Genomic DNA, 21279 nt, shown 5'->3' with positions numbered 1-21279 from the left:
ATTCATGAAAAAATAAAATAAAATTGGAAACTGGGTTATGGGGTGGAGAAGTCAGATTTGGTCAAATGGGGGCGGGGGTGAAGTATTTTTTGGGAGTGAAAAAAAATGACTTTTTTGTAAAATAAAAAAAATAAGATTTGGGGAAATTAATTTAAAAATCTGAATTTTTTTTTTTGTTAACTTCATATTAAATAGAAGTTTGTAAAATAAAATAAAAAATTCATTTTTGTGAAAGAAAAGCAATTCAAATTAAAAATAAAACTTAAAATAAAGTAGAAAGTCCATGTAGCCGAGCTGGATGTGCCCCCAACAGACTATTTGCCAATCTTTTCTACCTTGGTTTAAACTGTCATAGAAGATTATTTTTTTTCAAAGTGTGTGGCGTTAACGAAGAGTCAACTGTTAACCCCCCGGGCCGCATGACGGGCCTTGTTGTATTTGAATAGTTGCCGCCGCCTGCCTGCCTACAGCCATCTTTATTCTTCTCCACTCCCAGCAGATAAAACCAAACCAGACTCGACCATCACCTTGGTCTTTTCGTCCTTCCCTGTCAAACATTGACTCTACCAGAGTGAGAGAGAGAGAGAAAGGTCCTACCTGAGCTAAATATTCCAACTCTGGCCATTCCCAAGAAAGAAACCCCCCTTTCACTCTCACTACCTCCTGTCAAAATAAACATATTGCCAGCTCATTTAGCATGTGTGTGTGTGTGTGTGTGTGCGCGCGCGCGTGAGTATTTATAACACGCGGCGTGGTATCTGACATAAGCGGCGGCGTTGGGCCTTCCTGGCAGATAGAGGGGCCGCCGGTCGGCCGGCCCACAGCCCGGTGGGGGGAACTTTCCTGGCTCGGGGAAGCCTCGGGACAATCCCACCTTTCATGGGGGCCGGAGAGAACACTGCCGCCACAGGCCCGGGGAATGTCTCTCTCGCTCACTCTCTCTCTCTCTCTACCTCTCTACCACTGCCCAAAACCCGCCCTGCTCCCCCAACACAAATCAGGATGTCCTCATTCCACTTCTCCGCCGTTCTGTCGGCAATACTAAATACAGTACAGTGGACCCCTGCTATTTGTGGGGGATGCTATAAATTATCATGCAATTGATGTTTTTCTCAGATTTTTATAGTCTATGCCAGGGGTGGCCAAGTTCGGTCCTCGAGAGCCACTATCCAGCCTGTTTTCCATGTTTCTCTCCACTAACACACCTGATTCATGATCAGGATCGTTGTCGGGCTTCTGCAAAGCTTGCTGATGAGCTGATCATTAGAATCAGCTGCGCTGAAGGAGGAAGACATGGAAAACAGGCTGGATAGTGGCTCTCGAGGACCGAACTTGGCCACCCCTGGTCTATGCAAATGGCACTCAGCATCTTTTTTTTATTTTGGTACAAAATTAAGAACAGAACTTTGTGAAACAAAGCCATCTTATGATCTTATGCTGCAAGAAATTCCTCTGCATCGTGGGATGCTTTTGACATCAAAGGAGAGAAATTTGTGTGTGTGGCCCCCCCATCCTCCCCTGACCAGCAACACTATTTAGAACCTAGGTCTATGAGGTTCGAAGGCAGTAGCAAAAGGTGTTCTGTATGGGGTTCGAAGGCATCCAAACAGCTTCACTTGGAGGCTATTCTGATATCCTTGAAATAAATTTAAACAGAAGCTGTCCCACCTGAAGAGGTCATAAGCAAATTTTGGGGTGGTCAGCAGCCTTGTGACCCACTAGAAAAGATCCGCCCCAGTATTATGGTGATCTCCAAAATGAGAACCAAAACAAGAGAAATGTGCAGTGAAATGACATTTATTTAAAAAAAAAAGGGGGGATTTCTTAAAGCAGAAAATGGAGTAAAACATTTTTGCTTATTAATTTTATTCACCTTAATAACGAGAAATGTTGTTGCTATTTTAGTTAGTAGTAATTTTAGCATATCTTTTTTTGACACTTTTCATGCCACCCTTTGAAAAAAAAAAAGAAAGAAAATAGTGATGTGGGCCGTGCCAAACGTTACTGTAAATATATGTTGTGGGCCGCTAATAATTTTAATGCGGGCCGCAAATGGGCCCCTGGGCCATACTTTGGACAAATATGTTTTAGAGTGTTCTTTAAAAATCCCTTAATATATAATATAATCCCTTCATATAACTGATATTTATTATGTGTAAAGTTGAACCGTGACTGGTCGATCAGAGTTTGATGGCCTTGGCGGAGGTCATCCCTCCGCTCAGGTTCTTCTACCACTTTGTGTAGGAGCCATCAGCCTCCCTGTAAGAACGCGAACATATGAATATTCCTCTTGTATGTCATGTTCTGCCGTAGCTTCAAAACATTCCTTCATCCGCAACTTCCCCCCCCCCCCCCCATAATCTCCCCTCGTGCCCCCACCTTGAGCTCCACAAAGCTACCTTTTAGCGCGTTTAAAATTAGAACGTGCTGCAGTAGTAGTGAGCGAGGGAGGGAAGGAGGCTCTCTTTTTCGCTCTCTCATATTTGGGAACGTTTTTTGGAAGATGCCGCTGTTGCTGTTCCCGTAAGGACGCTGAGTGGCGTTATTCAAAGAGCTGCGGTAAGAAAAAGATCCAAATAAAGATGGCATCAATGTGGATGGAGGAAGGGAAGTGGTAGAAATAGGGTGAGGTTGAGTAAGGATCCAAGCCACCTGGGACCCGGAAAATGTCCAGGAACAAATTACGGGAAAAAACACTATGTGAGCTATATCTATCACTCAAAGTAGAGTGGAGTGTTATGGACATAGCTACGACCCTCTAGTGGAAAGACATTGAACAACAAGATGTTAGGAATTATAAGCATTTTAGTGTACAATTACAGTGTCTTAGTGGTGATACTCTGCCTCTTTTTTTTTTTTTTTTTTGGGGGGGGGGGGGCATAAAACTTTATTGTGAATAAATAATGTTTAAATGGAAAAATTGCGTGTTTTTGAAGATAAACATTTTCACTGTCAAAGATAGACTTTTGTGAGCAAAAGAAAATAGCTATCAATAATTTTGTACTTTACAAAAATCACCAAAAGTCACCACCTAATTTAGTAGTATGTGAAGAATACAAAATTTTGTGTCTTTTGTTGTTCTTTTTTTGTGATAAGTGGTAGTATTATTATTTTTTACCAAATTACAGTTTTTGGTGGTCAACGAAGACATTTTACTGCCCAGATATTCCAACTTTCCGGCCAGACTCCTTTTTTTTTTTTTTTTAAATTATTATCCAGTGTTTGTCCTGATGTGCTAATAACTGAAATGTTGTCCAATTACAGTTACAACATGCAAATTGTGAGGAGCTAAGAAGTCTGACTTCTTTTTCCAATTATTTTAGAATTCAAAATTTGACGTCATGAAAACCAGGCCCAACACCCACAAAAAGAATGTGTCCTTCTGGCAAATGCGGACATCTGGCCACAAAAAGGAATTCCCAGAATTTCACAACATTAGTCAGGAGAGGTTAAATAGCCTACGAAAGGAGGGCGTGATATTGAAATTGATCATATATGCGACTGGTAGCTTATCATTTTTGATGGTGGTTCCATTCTGAGGGCCCGAGGCACGCCGCCCTGCATCCTGTTGTCACGTCAGCCGTTCTTGAGCCCTTCCAGGAACTTGCCTGGGTTTTCACCCTTGACAATGTGTACTCACACATGACTCACTCACTCGGAGCCTCAAACCTGTGTGTGTGTGTGTGTGTGTGTGTGTGCATTAGGGGGACGGTACGACTTCAGATTTTTGGGGTTGACACTACAGTAATGCGATGAAAGATGAGTCGACGTCGGCTAGCCGCTGATGACATCATTGATATTTCTTCAGTGTAGTACTTTGAGTGAGCCAGTGCGAACTAGACCGGACCAGTTGATACTATTTGAAAGTAGTTACTTTCAAAGAATTAAACGTAAAAAATAACTAATATATATTGATTGGCTAGTTGGTAATGGAGGTACAATGTCCAATGGAAATTTTTTGGGTCACCGAGAACTATAGTGGGCTAACTCCATTTTTTAAAAATCATTATGCAGTAGTGATTGAAAGTTGAAAGCAAAAAAATGTGGGCCCGTTTATATCTTGACGATTTATATGGCAATGATTACATCTTCTGGATATTTATTTTTGTAGAAATTTTGGATTTTGGCATTTTTAAAATATAATGATTTTGATGAGATATAATGACACTTACCCACAACTGAGGTACTGCCATCAACCTTAGTTTCATGGATTTGATCTCAGTCAGTATCATCTGGGGGGGAAAAGAAAGTACAAGTACAGTTTATCCAAAAAAGTTGCTTTATTAAGCCAAACGAAGTAAATGCAACCTATGATTGCAACAGTACTACAAACGGGCAAACTGGCTATTTAAGGCACTCCAGTATAGTGGATATGGATGGGAATGATTCGCAACACACTTAATGTGTCTTTCACGGCTGCGCGTGGCTGTAAGCCGGAGTATCTATGGCCAGGTATCTATGGTAGGTGGGTATCTATGGGCTCTTTCAGCGCACGCCGTGCCGCCAAGCGTATCACTGTCATGCCGCCCGCCGCACCACGTCTGCCAACTTCTCACAAATGAAGAATTCTGTTCTGCTTTCGAAGACGTCTCCCTCTCGTTTTGTAAGACGCACTCTGACACACAAGTGGTAAAAATTGGCAGTTTGATGGTTTGTCAGGCGAGTGTCCTCCCATACTGACTTGACAATATGAAAAAAAAGTCTCAAGAAGTCATGCTTGAAAAGACATAGAAAGCCATTTTGGTTTAAAGTGGCCATTTTAGGCTTATTCTTGATCAGCCCCTGACGCCAATGACTGAACCGGAAGAATTCTTTCAAAAGTCTGCTCCCAAAGCTCCCTTCCTTAGCAACTTTGTAACACTTAGTAGACATGTCTATCATGAGAAGATACACAAAAAAGTCTCAAGAAGCCATGCCTAAAAAGACACAGAAATTCTGCCATTTTGGTTTGAAGTAGGCCAGTGGAGTCGATGATTTCATGGTAAAGATTCCAAAAAAAATCAGCCCCCAAAGCCAGTTTGACTTAGCAACGTGGAATTTGTTAGGTATCTCTCTCATTAGTAGATCCACCAAAAAGTGTCAAGAAACCATACTCGAAAAGACACAGGAAGTCCGCCATTTTGGTTGGAAGTGGACATTTCATGCTCCTTCAGACCAGCCCCTGAACCCAAAGGATTCACCCCCCCAAAAAAATCAGCCCCCAAAATCAGTTTGACTTAGCAACATGGAATTTGGTAAGTACGTCTCTCATGAGTAGATCCACCAAAAAGTGTCAAGAAACCATACTCGAAAAGACACAGGAAGTCCTCCATTTTGGTTGGAAGTGGACATTTCATGCTGCTTTAGACTCGCCCCTGATGATTTAACGATAAGGATTCTTAGCAAATCTAGCCCCCAAAGCCAGTTTGACTTAGCATCATGAAATTTGGAGGACATTTCTCTCATGAGTAAACCAAAACAAAAGTCTCACAAAGTCATAGCTGCAAACAGAATGGAAGTCCGCCATATTTGGCATAAAATGGGCATCACACTCAATTTCATCATTTATCACTCTTACGTGACAAAACTGAACATCCCCTCTGTCGTAAAATTCTCCAATTCTCACTTTTCTAAGAAAAAACATATGGACAAAGTTGGCGAAAATTTCAGTTCTGCTCAAAGGATTTGGATTTGTGCATGTTTTATTGAGAAGGAGAGCAAAAGAAGGAGCGTATAGCAGCCATTTCTTATTACACTTGCATGGCCGTTAAGAATGTTCAAATGTTAAAATGCGGAGCTATCCCATCATCCTAAAAGCAAACACGGGTAGTTCCCGTTGAGTACTTGGAAAGAAAACAAGACAAAGTGAAGGAGGGAACAGAGCCGCTGGTTGTGAGCAAACATGACTGGTTTAACTGGTTACTGCAGGGAAGATTTTGTGGAAGCCGTAGGAAAGTTACTGCCAGGGACAGGATGGACTTATCAACATCCATGTGCTACAAGCTACGATTGATTAATAATGATAAACAATTACGCTACATTCAAACATTTTTTTTAGACATTATTGTAATTGTACTACATTAGAGGTGCATACATATTAACTTATTCACTCCCAGCCATTTTCACTGAAGCAACCTCCTTCACTCCCGTCTGTTTTACTGGATTTTGACTGATTTTGCAAGGCCCACAGTTGTCTGTTCTACTGCTATAAAAACATGGAACCTACCAAAAGAAAGATTTGAGTCTCTTCTTTCATCGGGAAAACAAAGTATATTTGTATCTGTTTCCGTTTTGCAGCAATTAGCAGGAGAATATAGCCAAGTTTCATCATTGTTTACAAACCTGTTTAAAACACTGGGGAAAAGAGCTTGTTGCAACATGGCCCTGGTTGGTCTCTTATACTCTGCTGCCACCTGCTGGCCGTTTTGTGTAATAACGACCATTGCTTTAAGCGACCTCTTTAGGTCAGAGGCTGCATCAAAGCCTTCTCTAAGCTCTAGCATAAAAAAAACATAAATCCATTTTTGGGTCCATGGCAATATTTAAAATAGAACATTTTTATAAATATGGTGTCAATATAGTACAATACAGGTGTATAGGCTACATTATATGTATACCAATATTACAAGTAATCTAAATATGATACATTAGAGGTACTGTAACAGTATATAAACATGACATTTGACGCGACTATGCTACAGTCGAGGATAATTATTTTAAACCAATCGAGGGAGGTTGAGTCGATCCAGACGAAAGTAAACGATACCGAACGTTTCATAAATTGTTTACCTGCATCTACTTTGATGTTATCTTTGTTTGTTTAAATTTTTCTTAGTTTTTATTCTTTGTTTACATGAATTTCAGGCCAGCGTGTAAGCGGTAAAGTTGTTTCGTGTGTTGCGTACGTAAATACAGCAATATGATATAAATATCACTGAAACCTATTCAAAGGTCAATTCCGGTCTGAAATGAGTCACGGAACAGGAAGCACTTTAATATTCACCTTTACAACATGTCAGCCACATGTTTGACTTTCTTTTCACGCTCAACTCTGACAGCAGTGCTTTACAGGCGAGACGGAATTCGTGATTGGGCGCGCGATCTCTCGCTGCTAAAGGAGAATTCCGCCAAACAACAACATTGACTTTCCTCGGCTGCGTCAATGAAAACAACAACAGAGGAATCACACGGCGGACCTCCACGCACACACACAGATATACAATTGTACAAGTGCATATACACATACACACACTCTTACACTTGTTCCCCACTTTTGGCCAGAAATAGCAAAATAAACAGAAAGATGTTAGCTGAAAGGAAAAAGGTCAGAGTGGTTCGCAGGCAGCAAAGAGGAAAACAAACCTCACTTGACCCCAGCAGGACCAAAACAAAATCACCTACACCAGCGCAATAGGAATTTTCTTTCTTTCTTTTCTTTTTTCCTCTAAAGTATTTTACAAAAGTGAGCACAGCCCTCAACTTTTGTAAAGGTTTTATTAAATCGCTCCATGGGAAAACAATGAAGAAGTGACTATGCTGTACTTTAAAGTTGTCAATGTGCAGCTTGTATAACTGCAGCAAAATAACTGAAGCCACAGCCCTCAATGTGAAAACTGCTGGCAACAAAAGTGAGTACACCCCTTAGTGAAACAAAAAAAAAAAAAAATTTGGGCCCAATTAGGCCTCTTCCAAAATTATATAACCTTAAAAGGATACTTGACTCATTGAGCCATTTTCAGCAGTAAAAAGTGATTATTTTGTCTAAAATGAATTTGATAACTTCATTATTTTCAATGTAGAATTAATACCTTTAAAAACTTCTTCTTTTTTTTTCATCAATCATGGCTTAGTTTGCTGATCAAACCCAGAAAACAGGTGAGCCATGATTGGTCATTACCTACTTCCTCAGCACAGGTGATGTCGTCTTCAGTTGCCGGCAAGTGGAAAAATTAGTTTTTAAAGGTATTAATTGCATACAAAAAATAATGTAGTTATCAATTCATTTTGGACAAACTACAATTTTTTTACTCCTGAAAACAACCCAATGAATCAAGTTTAATAACATTGTTTTCTCCTCACAAATTCAAAGTCATGATAAAATTGTACAAGTCCACATGGTGAGCCAACGGTAGGAATTTTGGTCAATTTTCTCTTTTTTAAATTCAGTTACAGAAAAAGAAAATAAAGTTGTAGTCTTAACTAGAATACAGTTATACGTTTTCAAAATAAAAGGCTGCATATTTGAGGAAAAAGTCACAATATTACAGAATAAAGTTGTGAACAAAAAAAATTCTTGAATTGTTTCATAATCAAGAAAAAGTTCATTTTTTTTTGATAAAATATAATTAGGACAAAATGTTATAATATTTTATGTATATGTATGCTATGAAAAATCTTCCTCCCCTCAGTTTCCCTCCAAAAATTACTACTTTATTCTCCTAATATTACAACTTTTTTCTGAAAAATTACTTATTTGTGGGAAAAAAAATCACGACTTCAAATTACACAAAAACACAATTCTATAGCATGACTTTATTCTCGAATAACATGATTATGAAAAAAATATTCCAGTGTGAACTTTTTACTAGAAAATACAACTTAATCCTTAAAACATGGTCTGCACTGTTTAGAAAACAATGAAAAACTGTTTAGATGCAGACAGAATCCATTTACGATTCCCACGATTCATTAAGAGGAATAAGAGTTCTGAAATACAAATAATGGAAGGTGAAATTGAGGACAACAGGGATGACGATCAAGATGCTAATGATGATGTTGACGGGTTCTGGCAGTGAACGCAGTCGGACTGGATCCTCATTTGGCGTTAATCATTTAAATCAACAGAGAAGCGAGCGTGACTGTGCGTCAATAGCGTGCCCGTTTATTTAAATATGGCGATAAAGTGAGAGAAAAAAAACAAGATGCTATGCTAACAAGCTAACGAGGCTGAAAGTACTGCGGGCAAGAGCTAAACAGAGCGGGTCCAGTTGAGCCCGAGGGTACAGTTAGTGCAGCTCCCTGCTCCATCCTCCGTACGTTTCCTTCAAAACATCCGCCGCATGAATTAAAACGTCTTATTTCACCAGCAGCCTCCACCCGTTGGCCCCTCCCGTCCCTTCTTGAAAGGTTTTGAGTTAGAGCGGCAGCATTTTTTTTTTTTTCTCTCAAAGAGGCCCAAAGAGTTGTAAAAGTGGCCATCAGACTCAATAAACAAGCATGGTTACCACGCTGAAATTGATTTTTACAACATCAGCTGATGACTTTTTTAATGAAGTGCATAAACAACATCAAAGCGATACTCAAATTTTAAGATATTTCACACAGATATCTTGCAGGACTGCTGCATAAAAGTGCAGATCGAATATTTATTCAACTGTGGCCTTTCATAAAGGATATAAGCCTTTTTTTAATAGTGGAAATCAGTGTATAATTGACATCCATGACAACTAGGGCTGTGTATCAAATCTAATTTCCTCGATTCAATTTCGATTCACAAGAGTTCAGTTTGATTCGATTTCGATTTTTTTCAGATTCGATTAATTATTTAACATTTTATTAACTTTTTTTTACTCGTGACTGCCACCTCTGGCCCAAAGTGTAATTGCAGCATCTGTGTCAGGCTCGTTCATGGCGCGTGTGCGAGTACGTGCACGATCTTAACGCGATGCAGGGATATACCACAAATAAGTGCTTAGGGAGCACAATACAGTTAATTAATTTTATTACAACAGCTATTGTTTTGCAGGATCTCTGTGTAAAATAGTGTATGGACCACAATCTTTGCAGCAGGCAGTCAGTTTAATAATAAAAAAAGCTTCTACGGAACAAGCCACGCGATCTGTGCGGCCCACAGCGACCCCTGTCTAACACAGCTAGAAATTTAGCTTAACATTGCAAGACGATTATTTCCCTGTCTCCACATTCAACGGCATGTCGTCTCCAAAACACAAGCTAAAAATATCGTTTCCTCTCTTCACTTTGTACACTTTATCCACACATGGGCACACACACACACGCACACACACACACACACGCGCACAGCAGCCCCACAAGGCTGCAATTAAAGTGCATTTAATTTTAGTCTCATCTGGCATGGTGCTGGCACAAAGGTAGCAGTGTTGGCCCGAAAGGGACGGAACACAGCGAGGTATTGATGCCGATGGCCGCAGTCTCCTGTGGAGGGAAGTCAGCAAGAAGAAGAAGACGCGGGCGGAGAGAAAGGTTGCAGTTTTGTCACCACCGTCTGGGATGCGTGAAGTAATATGAACTTGAGAAGATGACAAGTAATCCTCAAGTTCATGATTGAAAAAAGTGAAACATCCAAAGGAAATTGTTTTGGATGTCACTTCAAGCCACTTCAAACCAAAATGGCTGACCGCCTGTACCTTTTCTGCTATGGCTTCTTTAGACTTTTTTGTGGGTCTGCTTATGATAGACACGCCTACCGAGTTTGATGTTGCCAAGTCAAACTTGCTTTGGGGGCTGCACCCCCCCCCCCCCCGCCAAAAAAAAACTCAGGAAGATTTGAAAAATCATCACATTTGAACATACTAAGAAAATAACCAGTTGAAAATGTCAATGTCAGACTTCCAGTGTCTTTTCTGGCATGGCTTCTTGAGACTTTTTTTGTCAGTCAACTCATGATAAACATAATTAGCAAGTTTAATGTTTCCAAGTCAAACTAGTTTCAGGGCCTGAATTTTCAAAACTTTCTATGACGTGCTACCGAGAGTCATCAAATCAAACACTTGGAAATGGCCAAAATGACACGAAAATGTTTATTCCAAACCAAAATGGCAGACTTCCTGTGTCTTTTCAGGTATGGCATTTTGAGACAATTTTTTGGGTCATATCTACCAAGTTTCACATTGAAAAGTGAATCTCGCTTCGGGGGTAGAATTTTTGAAAAGTTCTATTTTACAATTCAAAACTGATGCTAATACTGTAATTGAACATTTTGTAAGTTTGAAGAGGAGACAAGGATGTTTTTTTTTTTTGTTTTTTTACGGCTTCGATTCTAGCTCTATCTTGACTCCACCCTGAGTTTCTGTTCATTGTTGCCGCTTCAGGTGCTGTGTTAATGGTTAACGGCGGGCTGGGCCCTGGCGGGGCGAGCTGGGTGGCGGCGGCGGCGGCGGCGAAAGAAAACGGTGACATTTGGCTGCCATTATTCACAGCGGCTTTTGTTCCTGCGGCAAGCGGGAGTGTTTGCACTGGGATGAATGGGACGGGGTGTGGAGGGAGGCCATGTTGGGGGGTGGGGGGGGGGGGGGGGTGCCTTGTGAACAAGTCACGGGGTTAAAGTGTGAGACAACTTTTGAGGAGAGGATAAGACACACAAAGGCCTCTGTGTTTCTCCATGCCTATCTCCCACTTTTAATCTTGGACTCTTTTCCTTTGCTTCTAAGCTTGGTCCAACACTTGCTACTTGCTACGTCTCACACAAGCACACACACACACACACACACACGCACACATATGGCGAGCACAGCCATGTTTGCATGGTGTGTTTGCACAATATGGTGACAGGGGAGGAGCAGGGATGTTCCCCTCCCCGCAGGGATGCTCAGCTTCTGCACTTCTAACAACCAAGCTCTGATGCAAGAAGTAGCGGTGGCGAGAAGATACATAATACAAATATTGATCGTCGTGATGCATAGCAGTGTAATGAAATTGATACTTTTGTGCCTCTCTTGTATGTAGGGCTGCTTTTTTTTTGTGGCAATATTTCTCTGAACTGTAGGCTTTTACAGTGGTTTACACAAAATTGGGTGGTTAAGTCATAATAGCACGCTACAAAAAGTCTCCAGGACCCGTGTAGGAAAATGATGAGAAATTCAGCCATTTTGGTTCGAAGCAACCATTTTGTCTTGCGGATACCAAAAGAACGTGATCAAGTTAGGGCTGGGCAATAAATTGAATTTATTTGTTTAACTCATTTCCTCCCAAAAATTTATAAAAATGTTCAATTTAATAAATATCGCCATGGTCCCAAAAAACGTATTTATACGCTTTTAATGTGGTTTTTTTTCATGCTAAAGCAAACACAAGGCTTTGATGCAGCCTCTGACCTGAAGAGGTCGCTTAAAGCAATGGTTGTTATTACAAAAAATGGCCAGCATATGGCAGGAGAGTATAAGAGATTAACCAGAGCCATGTTGCCAAGCTCTTTCCCCCACTGTTTTCAACAAGTTTGTGAATAATGATGAAACTTAGCTATATTCCAATGCTAATTACTGCAAAACGGAAAAAGATAGAAATATTTTTTTTTTCCTGATGAAAGAAGAGACTCTAATCTTTCTTTTGGTAGGTTCCATGTTTTAATAGCAATAGAACACAATATTCTGTGGGCTTTACAAAATCAGTCAAAATCCAGTTAAACAGTCTCGGGAGCGAAGGGGGTTGCTTCAGTGAAAATGCCTGGGAGTGAATGAGTTAATCGTCAATTTAAAAATAAAATAGTTTAAAATTTGCTAAATTGTGATATTGAATTTTGTCTTCTGGATTATTAAAAGCTGTTGTTCCTATGTTCTGTCACATCCAAATGTTATTGTGAGTTGTAATTTTGTTACACATTGTTAGAATGCTGAATGGATTACAATAGCTATCAGCTACTTAAATGTGGCATAAAAAAAACAAACTATGAATGTTAAGTTTATTTTAAAACTGATTTAGGATCAGCATACATTATTGTTGTCTGAACATTTTGTACAGAAATTACGGTTAAATGAATGAAACCTTTGAATGAATGTTTGTTGGGTTCATTAGATTAAAATCGTAATTGTCCTGAATGACTAAAAAAAAAAGTGTTAGTTCGTCTGTACTTAAATTACCGGTAGGATTTCAAATTGCAATACAAGCAATGTGAAATTTTACCACAGTTGATCAGTAAACTGCAAACAAAAACAAAAGTGAGCAAAAAGCTATGGATAGAAGAATGTACATTTTTGAAAACATTCTTCTAGAGGATGCTACATGAATCCTGCTAATGCTACGTATACATATGGGACAAGGAACCTTGTTGGCTGGAGTAAAACGGAGTGAACACAACTGAGAGGCCGTAGCAAAACTTGGAGGTGGTCTGTAGCAGGTTGCTACCTACAACTCTTCTAAAGCTAAGCCATGTGTTTAATTTAGCCTCAATGTCGTGTCATGCCTGTTTTTAATGCCAATAAGTGCAGTGTGTATGTAAATAAAGGTCTCTCTATTATGTTTTGGTCAAGTAAAACAAGAGAAAACAAAACGATCAAACACTTATTCAGCAGCAGTAAGTGAAAGCCCACGCTGGGGTCAACTCTGGAGCCGCCGGGTTTGAATGCAAAGCGGCGCTACCGTTAAGTGCTTTTTGCTGTTGCGGTTATGGAGTTTAAAGGCGACGCCGACGTGCGTTTCGCAAACAGTGGCTCTCCTCCAACAAATAAATAAATAAAAAGACAGACGCGTGGCTTCTAATGCCTGAAACCGGCTTGAGTCATCGCATGCGAGCTATTGCGTGTTGGCGCGTGCACATGGGGGTGGGGGTGGGGGGGACGGGGTATATTCTCTCTCACACACGCACGCGCACACACACACGGTGGAGTCCCCGAACAATGGTCGGCTTTGACAGAGGCCGACTGACAGGAGGAGATGGGCTGGATCCATTGTCTGCTGTGTTTACTCACAGACTCACCTGGCACTGAGCTAATAGCACACGCTCTATCTATCAGTCCAGGGGGGAATCGCCAATCATCAACCCCCCCCCCCCCCCCCACACACACACAAATAAAGAACTCTATGCGTCAATTTCCGAGGATGCATTATGACTGTTAAAAGGCGTGTATTTCATTCTATGTTGCTTGGCGTGTGTGTGTGTTTGTGTGTGTGTGTGTGTGTGCGTGCGTGTAGTCACACCTGGGTGTCCCGGGAGTTACGGTGGTGGTAGAGGAGGGTTTATGGAGGAGAAAGAGGTGAAGTTGGGGGGAGGTGGGAGGAGGTAAAGGGGGATTCTTTCAGGTTTTTACTACTGTGCAAACACACACACACACACACACACACCAGCACACATACACAAGTTTGTTTTACTATCTTTGTGGGACCATCTCATCGACATAATACATTTCCTAGCCCCTTCCCCTAACTCCAACCCTCAAAAATGATTGCCTACCCTATTCCTTGCCCTAACTTCAACCATAACCCAATTCAAACCCAAACTCTTAAACCAAGTCTTGACCCTCAAAAAGAGGTCTAAACTTGTGGGGCCCAGCAAAATGGCCCCACATGGACAGGTGGGCCTCACAACTCCGTGAAACCCTGAAATGTTGGCCCCACTATGTAACAAAAACAAGACCACACACACACACACACTCACACACTCACACACACACACACACAGTTGATAGGTCTGATGGGATCAGTTGGAAGCCTTACACTGACCCTGCCCTAACCCCCGCCCTTGCTTGATCCAGAGAAGATGGGTGTGTGTGTCTGTGCAAGTGTGTGACATTATGAGATTATTTGGATTTTGACAACAATGGACACCAATATAAACATAAAAGTTATGCATGCACGCACACACACAAAGGGTATAAATTTGGTCAGATCCCCCCCCCCCCCCCCCTATATGTACACGTGTGCACTGTGTGTGTCGGCGTGCATGTGTGTGTGAAATATGAAGGATTTACAGCAGATACCAACGTGAACACAAACGCCATCTACACAAACACTAATTCAATTGTAATGTACTGTATGTACAAATACAATGAAAACATTAGACTATTTTATTATAAAAGTAATGTTTTACCAATTTCAATTTAACCTCATCTACAAATGACATGGCTCATCTAGTTGATTTAAAAACCAACAAACGTGGGCCTTAAGCACAACGATTTGCCCACCCTGTCCTAGTTTCGACCAATCAGAGGCCACTACTGATAAAAAATGTTTTTACGCTTTTCAAAATCCCGATCCAGGCTGCCCGCCAGCTGATAAGGCTGACGCGATGCATACCTGCCGCATTAATGATTACTCAACTTGCCTTTATTTTCATATTTCTGTTCAGGCAATAACCAGGGAGCCTCTCAGGCCACATGAGTGCGGATTATTGCAGACAGTCAGCTCCAGCCGGCGGCCATTAACATCAAACAGATTTGAGTGGGCACTAACTGAGTAGAAGGGTGGGGGGCGCGGGGTCGTTATCTCGAGCGCCATCAGGTCACAGCGGCGCGCACCCGGCTAGCTGCTAGTGGATGCCCGGATGCCCGCCATGTGACATCACATTCTCAGCCCCCAAAGCCAGTTTTTCTTACCAACATAAACTACGGTAGGCGTGTCTATCCTGAGAAGATCAATGTACGGAAAGACGCAGGAAGGTTTTCATTTTGGTTTGAAGCAGCCATTTTCGGGGTTGATTAAACTTGGTCACGCCTCTTGGAATTTCTTAAATTCAGTCTACTCAGCCAGTGTGCAATATAAGATTTGGTAGATACATCCACAGTATCATGAGTAGTCCTCAAAATAGTTTCAAGAAGGTAGCCTATGACTAAAAAGACACAGTTAAGTCAGCCATTATGGTTCAAAGCGGACATTTTAGGGTCATTTTGTCAATTTCCAGCATTCGCCAGGGTTTTTCCTGTCTCAAATTGAGGCAGAGGTGGTATCATCCTGACTATGATGGGTGACTACCAATACGAGGTATTGGTATCGGTGCCAATACCAGTCTTATGTTAAGGTATCGGTACTCACAGCGATGACCGATACCATTATTGCGGCCGTTTTACGATCAGGGACAAGAAATTAAAAATGCTATGAATACAAAGTTGCCCTTAACGTCATGCAATTTTAAGGAAAAATTATATATCGGGATATGTAAGTCTTTCTTTAAAATCAGCTGTCATTTATGGGTGGGGAATTTTATTTACTAGTGGTATCGGTATTTCGTATCAGTAGCGGTGACTAATCAAGAGTTGGGTATCAGTCAGGAAAAACATCCCTACTCCTGACCATGTTGCCATGACGTGCATGTATTCTGTATATTCAACTGACACGCTTTCATTTTTTACAGGAAACATATAATAATTTCACGTTTCAATAATAAGAATTATAGTTCCAATAAGAATATGACTATTATCATTGTAAAGCATTCATTCATTATCAGTCACTCCAGGCTGGAGGTGGCGAGCAAATAAATAAGGTGGAGGTGGGCGCCTCTGAATTTTGTACACAGGAAAAACCCTGGTTCCTAATTTATAGGGCAGCTCAATTGCTACCCAATTTAACGCACACATACAAGCTAGACAGATGGGTTTCACACAAAAAAGGATTTGTTTTTGTCACTGCATGTGGATGATTCACCATAAAACGCAGAACCAAATCAAACGCAATAATCACCTGAATCTTCAGCCCCTATAGCTAGTTTTGCTTGGCAACTCGACATTTAATGAACATGTCTATCATGAGCAGACTCAAGAAGCCATGCCTAAAAAGACATAAAAGTCCTCCATCTAGTGCATGTATGAGATGATTGAGGCCTTCATATTGTAGGACAAATTTTCCGCACCTGTAAATATAAGCAAAGATTTGAGGCGCGCCCGAAAGCATACGCTGCGGGTCGGCTAGTGACCTGCTGGTTGTCTGGGCTTGATAAAGGAAGTCCTGGTTAATGAGTAATGAGCCTGGCGCTACAGGTGGGGCGGGCGTGGGGGCTTTCGGCCGGGACGCCGCGCTGATAAGGGTGGGACGACAGAGTGACTTTTAAAAGGGGTGGGGGGGGGGGGGGGTTAAAGGCAGTAAAAGACTGTTGCCTCACATTAGCGCATCCATGCTCACGTCAGCGGCGAGCAAGGAGGAAAGAAGCAAGCGGTTAAAGATGGAAAAACGTCAATAATGTGACAGGATGACGGCCCTTTAGGAAAGTTGCTTAAAGTTGATTAATGGTCACACTGAGAATAATAAACAACTACCTTGTACTTCCTGTCTGATGTGATACCTTAAAGTACCTATCAAAGGTCGAAAACGATTCCTTGCAATTCAAGACCATATGAACCTTAACAACAGCACTAGAAACACAATTGACGTTTCACAAGGAAGTAATGTTGGCCAATCACAGCACAGGACATCCCATAATGTACGGCCCATGCACGATTACAAAAGAATAAAACGGTGGAATGTGAGGGTGATTGATGACATTGAGACTGATAAGGCCGCTGATAGTGACCTAAAAGGGGTTGCCGTGACAACCCGCTCACTTTTAACCTCGCCGGAGCTTCAACTTCCTCATTCTGAATGGCCAAACGTGGGAATAGAATTGTGTGTATACATGACAAACTTCCCGGTTGTCATGAAAAGGTGTAAAAAAATCCTCCATGGCAACAGGTTTGTCACCTGAAACCATCCCAAGGCTCCAAATCTTGTTTGCTAAAGCGGTCAGTGGACTCCTCCTTTAAGAGGTGGACTCCCGCAGTGTTTGTAATTCTTGCGTCTTAGCTCAACAATGCAAAGGAAATCCTCGAATGTGTAAAAGCTTTAAGGGTTAAAACTCCCAAAGAGTTGAGGACAGGGCCCTCCTCTGTCCACCCGCACCCGCTTCGACCATTGGTGAATCAGTTACCTGCTCTATCGGACCTCGCACACACACACTCACATCATACGGCGAGCCCCCCCCCCCCCCCATCCCCCAAAGTCCACTTGGGCACCGTTTCAACGTGGACATGAGAGACGAGGCACACTCGCACTCAAATACTTTTTTGTCATTGCAAAATAAATAGTTTTAGTGTTAAGTATCACACTGTATTGATTTTTTTTTAATACATGCATAAATAACATCTGCCAAGAAAGCTTTTTTTTTTTCAATCGTTTGTGTGATTCTGCATCCAGTCCTTCACCAAAACGTACTTGTTAATAGTTCCCTCCCTATTTTTTTTTTAGGTTACATTAAAACTACACACAGGGCTGCCTCGAACCCAGAACATCTTGACTGCAAGGCAGAAATGTGAACCACTTCAATGCTGTTCATCCATTCTTTTTTTTATTCTTATTTTTAATATTTTTTTCCTGGAGAGCTCAATATTGTTCATTCGGTAATTTTACCGATTTGACATGTCATCATCATTGCTCTCTTTTTTTTTTTTTGTATGTGGGTGAGTATCTGTATGTGCGTGTGTATGTGTGTGTGTGCGTGCGTGTGTGTGTGTATTCATTAGTTCATCCATTATTTTGTAATGGTTAGAACTATCAAACCAAGGACAGATTCTGCTGGCAAGATTGCACAAGAAATGCAGTGCAGATTTCCACCAAACTTTGTAAGGGGGTTAGCGGGGTCTGCATCGTACGTGTCTTCCTGTTCTTTGTACTACAGAGGCGTATCTTTACTCTCTGGTGTGTTTATTGATCTTCTATTTTGTAATCATTCAGGCCCATCCCCGCTTTGCCGTAATTGGTCCAAAAGTCCAAAGAACTGCGCTAGTCTCGGAATCCATCCCACCCAAATATGGTCCTTCAAACATCAAGCCACCTCAATTTTTTGGGGAGGTTGCGTTGCTCCTTTAATTCTGTCACCTAATCCCGGCACCCCTCCATCTCGATGCCAGGGTGGTCTATTTCCTGTTGGTCCAGTTCCACGCTGTTCTAGGGCTAAAGTGTCACTTCACTTCCTTGAGCAATTTGGAGAGTGAAGTGCACGTGACCAGGAATCGATTTTGACGCTTATCCAGTTCTTTCTGACCCCCGCCGCCCACTTCTATGTGAGCTGGACTCTGAGACCAGGGAGGTGGGAACATGGTAGGAGGTACGCCGGTGAAACGGATGGTGGGAAGGGGTGTAGGGTTGGGGTGGGGGGGGGGGTGTAGGGGGAAACGAACTGGCCATTCAGCATCAGGTGAAGGTTGACAGATAACCTATTTGCAAAGCTGAACTAGTTGAAACGTTCATCAGGCTTTTATGCGGTTTTTCACTTGTAAAGTACTAGATGCATGCAGGTCCAAGTGCCCAATTCTGATTTAATCCCGCTGTCCATTATTGTCCATTTTATTGTTTAATTTAATGTAATAATACATAGTTGACTAAACTTTCCCTTAAGAGCAAGGAGGTAAAGCAGTGCACAACAATGATATTCATTCACCCATCTCTGGCATCATTTTGTATTTTTGTAAGCATTTGTTAGCTTTCCTAAAGCAAAAGTTGACTGCAGATTTTAAAGGCCACTGGCAGATTAGATTAGATTAGATAGAGGCTGAAATCTGACTGGACACAAAAATCTAACATCCACACAAATAGACTGGAAGCAGTGCAGCCAAGAGAAATATATACACTTTTGTGAAAAAATAAATAAATGATGAGACAAATATTTGAATTAACATGTAGTTCTCATGGGAGGAAGGCCTAGTCCTGACACCCCCACCACTGCATTTTGCTCATGTTCCCGGTTTGTGCCCCACTACTGTGTTACAGGATGAAAACACACCTCCCATGACGTCAAACAACTATTCATATATTAACAGCTTGTATACAAGGGGATTGTGCACGCACATGCAACAGGAAGTAGATAATCAGTTGTATAAGTAATACTGATGCAGTGACGTCACCAATGAGTCATTTTATAACAACCTTGTATGGAATTTATCATCAAAACGATTAATTACCTGAATTCTAAAAATCAATTCATGTTGGAATTATGTCATAAAAAAAACAACAACACAATTTTCACTGTGTTACCAAACTAGCTATAACTGTACAGCAAATAATACAAACAATACGGTTTAAAAAGGACAGAAATGCATCATCAGGATTATTCCGGGTGAGGGTTGGGCACCCTGATTGTGGAAGTTGACGTTTATGACGCTTCGTAGCGGCCATAAACGTTAAATGAGTCTGGGAAGCACAGATGACACACATTGTCTCTCACAATACATAATAGCACATACGGCCTTCTCAAGTAAATTGCCTCATCGTACTTATTTTAACTCTCAATTAAATGGGGGCGGGATTTTATTTTATTTTTTTACGTTTCTTAAGTGATAATCTTGGAATTTCTTTTCTTTCTTATCAAACGTTAAGTTTCAGCTCCCGACAAAACAAATGACCTATCGTAGACACACATTCCGCACTATTAACCCTGGCTGACATTGAAAGCATACGTGTGAGGCAGTCAGGCTTTGACAATTTAGGCTTTACAGTTTTTGTAAGTAAATCATTCCCTTGCGAACTGATTTGAAGCGGATGATTATGGTGCTCAACATTGTATTTGTTTTTTTTCTATATGGAGTAAAAATGTGATTACATCTGAAATTTCATTATAAGATCATATCACGCAGCCTAATCTCTGCTGTCCTGCTAGCTATTTAGCTAGTTTAACAATTCACCATTTGTTTTTAGTTCTCCAAAACACATATGTGCATAATATTTATAGTATATTTACAAATCTGTACTGTAGACTGCAAAGGATGGTCTAGAGTTTCTGTCAAATTGAGTGACTGTGGTGCACTGTACTATGTATTCAAACACAACAACATACAAGTAATCATTGATACAGGAGGAAACATTAAAAGTGTACTCCCAAGATGGCGTCCTTGAGCTATCGCCACTTCTTTCAACATGGCGTTCTTCTCAGTTAAGCTAACTTAATGTTAACTTATGTCTAGTACACTTACAAACCAAAAATACTTTCACTAGATACAAAAAACACTTTCACCATATAAATGATTGTGTACTCACCAAGCTCCTTCAAGAAGTAGAAGTAGCTTTATTTACGTTTATGTACGTACGGTCCTTCAATGGCATCTTCAGTATCCTGCCAGAGTAAACGCAAGATAATTATCATCCAGTCTGGCAGTTTTCCTTGTGGGTTTTTTTACACTTAGTTTGCAGGTTCTTCTTTTCTCGGTCATATTTACTTGTTAAAATTGTTATACTGTATTAATAGGTGTACGTATAGGTCGCTTTAAAGTAGTTTCATTGACGTTTTTGTATAGTTCTTCCAGTATCCAGTAACCATCTTTATGCATGGTTGTAAAGTACACGTATGGTTAACTTCTAATGAACATAATGAAAAACAATATATCTGATTTATTCGTTGAACGGTTTGTGAATCATTTTCTTAAACATTTCCTAGTTGGCCTTATGTGATTAATTACACATAGATAATGACTTATTTACCTTCAGGGCTCACGTAACATTTCCCCCGCCATTCTAATGTATTACGTTGTATGTAAGTCGACATTTGTTGTGAGAAAGTCATGTAGCCTCCGGGCTGATACAAACCTGGCTTGTGGGAGTCACTTTTACTCTCTGGTTTAGTCTGTCATCCACGACATTACAACGACATCTAGC

The 21279-nt window shown here is 40.9% G+C and overlaps 1 long non-coding RNA gene across 1 annotated transcript; it reads right to left on the bottom strand.

Annotated features, from left to right (window-relative positions):
* Positions 1-1977: 1977 nt before the first annotated feature.
* LOC144052191 (uncharacterized) lies at positions 1978-21210 on the bottom strand. Its single transcript, XR_013294175.1, has 4 exons — positions 21106-21210; positions 20665-20740; positions 4173-4232; positions 1978-2259 (listed from the first exon to the last, which is right to left on the bottom strand). It is a non-coding gene; the product is annotated as an uncharacterized LOC144052191 (long non-coding RNA).
* Between the last annotated feature and the right edge of the window lie 69 nt (positions 21211-21279).

This window comes from Vanacampus margaritifer, chromosome 5 (assembly GCF_051991255.1).
Source record: "Vanacampus margaritifer isolate UIUO_Vmar chromosome 5, RoL_Vmar_1.0, whole genome shotgun sequence".
Classification (NCBI taxonomy): domain Eukaryota; kingdom Metazoa; phylum Chordata; class Actinopteri; order Syngnathiformes; family Syngnathidae; genus Vanacampus; species Vanacampus margaritifer.
Note: the sequence above shows the minus strand (reverse complement) of the source record. Positions and strands in the feature narration are given on the sequence as shown.